This window comes from Morone saxatilis, unplaced genomic scaffold (genome assembly GCF_004916995.1).
Source record: "Morone saxatilis isolate NCDOM2014 unplaced genomic scaffold, NCSU_SB_2.0 Contig16, whole genome shotgun sequence".
NCBI classification, from domain to species: Eukaryota; Metazoa; Chordata; class Actinopteri; family Moronidae; genus Morone; species Morone saxatilis.
The window spans coordinates 15,276,641-15,280,392 of record NW_023339718.1 but is presented as its reverse complement, the minus strand read 5'-3'; positions in this window follow the sequence as shown (position 1 = coordinate 15,280,392).

Genomic DNA, 3,752 nt, shown 5'->3' with positions numbered 1-3,752 from the left:
CATGAAGATTTCATGAGGTGTGTTTGATAGTTTACTCACAGTTTCAACAGTGTGAATACATTATACATGCCACAGATTGTTTTAAAGTTACCTGAACATACCTACGAGCTGATTCACTGTTGAGAGATGTTCAAAGCTAAGAATTCACTGAGTCATTGTGAGCAGTGGCAGTGTTACTGGAGTTCAACAAATTGATTCCCAGGTTTGATATGCCGTTTTCAATCCGTCACTCCACTGCAAGACTTCCTCACGGAGTCAGAGGTCAAAGATGAGCAGGTGCAACAGAGTTCCTTCACTCATTTAGGTTACTCAGTGACTCGGGAAACCACTCTGAAAATAGCGCTTCTGCATGGTGTCAAATTGAGTCACAGCACGCCCAACCCAAGATAAAAAAGTAAATATGCCGCATGGCAACATGTTCTTTGACGCCACTGTTTCCTTAACAAGAAGTTACCTGTATTGTTCTTGACGTGCACAAATAGTAGAAGAAATGTGTCTGTTACATGATTCCAACCTTAATGACTATTTCTATCAGTAAATTCATCATTTAACTACAAAATGATTGTGATGTTCAATTCACAACACACACTTTTAGACTCTGTAGTCCTTTTTTACATCTTTCTTTTTTAAATAAATATTGTTTTTTTATCAGACCGAACAGCTTGAGTGTCAGAGTCAGTATATGCTTCAAACGAAGCGCTTGTCAGTAGGCAGTATTTGAACTTCTCTCGTTCCTTATACAACTGCTTCTGTCACTTTTTGTGCGCACAATCCAGTGCACCATGAATATCTTTGAGGAGAGACTGTGTGTGCTGTTATCCCCATTTGTATAATCCATCACATTGAGACAACAAAGACCCACAAAAGCCACAGAGACAGATCCAGGAAGTAGTGTGATGCAGCCATGGCAGGGCCTGGATTTGGCCTTTTGTCTTTAGACTTGGTTGGGTGACACGTTGTACAACTTCTAGTTTCAAGCTTACTGGACCTTTAACTTCAGCCATAATTCCACATTTTGAACCCAAACCCTTAACCTGAACCAAAAATAAACCCTGAAACTAAGTCTGAGCCCTGAAATAGCTTTTTGAAGAAGGCACGACCTGCTAAAGTGTTTTCACTTTCCAAAAATGTTTTCACTCAAATGTCTTAAATTGGTCTTCACAAAAGTACATACGCACACACAAACAGTGTCATTTGCCCCCCTTCTTATATCCTGAAGCTCTCCCACAGTATCACAGAGAACATCACTGTTAATGGGACAATACACACAGAGTCTCTGATGCTGGTCAGAGCATTGTCACTTCTTCTGTGGCTGTTTTATGGAGACTTTCTCATGGGAACGAGTCAGACGAGAGTGGGGAATGCAAAGAAATTCTAGCTGAAAGAAAAGTGAAAAAATACATAATCTTCTGAGAATGGGATTTATGTAATTCTCACATGTTACAAAGGGATACATGCGGGTCTCTGGGGTGAATTTGTTTGAGCAGGCACGTTGAGTTGGCTTAATTTCTCTACTTTTTTAAATCAGCTTACACATTTACAATCACAGTCTGGGCATGAGAAAGCAGGTCAGTGAATAGGTAGGATGCTGTTGTGTTTATGGGAATATTACATAGCAAGGGTTCTTTGGAGTTTATAGTTTTTTGGTGTTTATTAGAAGAATTTTAGGTCTAATTTCTCAGTGACAGTTATTTGGACCTGGCAAGGGCTGATGTGGCTTTGGCCTGGCTTGCTCCGGTGGGTGTGGATCTATATATCAGCACTATCAGCTTTCTAACTGTTGGTTTTTCTCACTCGCATCACGATACTTCTGATACCATGAGTTTTCTGCACACATGCTGGTTTTAATGCCAGTCACTTCTTTAAATAGCTGGTTTGTGTGCTGATTACAACACCTGTTTTTTCTGCATAATGCAATAAGCAGCTTTATGACTAAGGCATGAACCAAAACACTTACTATTGTTTCTAATTTAGTCTAATCTGCATGTGGCTGGTTTTGTAAACATGGACATGTTAACATTTTAGTAACACTCACTAAAGCACTGTGAGACCATAAACAACAGCCTGCAAATGGACATTGGTCTGGATTCAGGTCAAAGACGCACCGTGATGCCAAATCCATAAAGCGTATATGAAGGCTTTGATGTCACATGGTTTGATTCATATGATTTAAAGATTGTAAGTCACTTGTACAGTAGATCAAACACAGTAGAGTGTCTACGGCCCAACTCACTGCAGCAGCAGACAGATCCCACCTCAAAGGGAACTTCACTTTTCATCAGAGCTACACTGGTATGGAATGAGGATTTACTGTTAATCTTTTAATACCAACTCTATAGTCCAAAGAAGACAGCGGGGAGGAGCAGTTGTAAGTGCAGAGAGGGCATCCAGACGCTGAAATCCTTTAGATGTGGCAATTTATAATAATAATTGGAATTTGAGTGTGTTTCCATCCACCTGTTTTATGCGCATTTTCATTTTGTTCTTATGCTTGGCATAGTGAGGCCAGTTGTCTCACTTTGTGTGGGACTGTACAACATTTTTATCTCTTGTCCTACGCCACATATTGAGACAATGTTCCACATTTTGATTGGTTCTAGTTTTCAAAGTCAAACCACTGCACAGCAAACAACAAACACCACACTGTAATCACAGGGCTGTGTTAGAGTTTAAACTGCACACACACGGGTCAAGTCCAGGTTAACCTTTCACCATCTTTGCTTTGCTACGCCCAAAAACTGCGAGTCATCACAAACTGTGCAGATTTAGGTGGAATATGACAATCTGGTCAGTCCGACACCAAATCATAGTGAAGTGAAACTGAACTATAAGTATAAATTTCTCCCTGATTCAGACCAAGTAAACAGGCTATTATGTGTGAAAGCACCCTTAGTCAGTGCACAGCTGGACAGCTGATCATGCATACAATTTAACATGTACAGAAAACAAAGTTACTAACAGCAAATTAATCCTGGACAAATATTTGGATTAAGATAGAGCTGCTTTGTCAAGGATGTTAAGCGGTAACACATTAATTTTTTCCAGAAAACTTACTGGAACTAAAAGAAGACCAAGAGAAAAATATTGTTACAATGACCGATAAGCAATGACAGAACAGCCAACAAAAAGAACAGCATCTTCTACAGTAAATCAAACAAAAAAGAAAAAAGGATGGCGATTGATGACGATAGTCTTTGATCCAAAAGTGCATCTGCTTTAAATTTCCAAGATAAAAAGCACTTAACAAAAAGAAGACAATGAGGAGAGAAGCAGATGTGTCTCTGTGTTTTTTGTTTAATTAGGAACAGTGGAACATGGAGAAACTTTATTTTTGAAGCAGCTACAAAGAACTTTCATTTTGTGTTGATTCTGGGGGCCGCTGCATGGACAAAAGTGGTAGTGTTTCCACCAACTCGTATCGTCTAATTTCGAGGGGAATCCAACCAAATTCGACCTGGTAGCAGGTGGTGGTGGCGTTAGGAATAACTATACATAGTTATGTTGCTGATGGTCCTGTTTGTTTATGTAGGTCATGCAGAGGCATGATGCTATGTCTCAGTTTGAAGACTTCCATTAGTACACTTCAATGCAGCATACTATGCACACTACATACTTACTTGCGTAGTAGCAATTTCGGCAGGGTAGTGCTGTCTCAAATTGAGCATGGCTGTTGTGCACTTACCGGAAATGATGATAACAACATATAACCACACCACCTTCTTCTTCTATGGCAAATTGCAACTGGAAGGAGC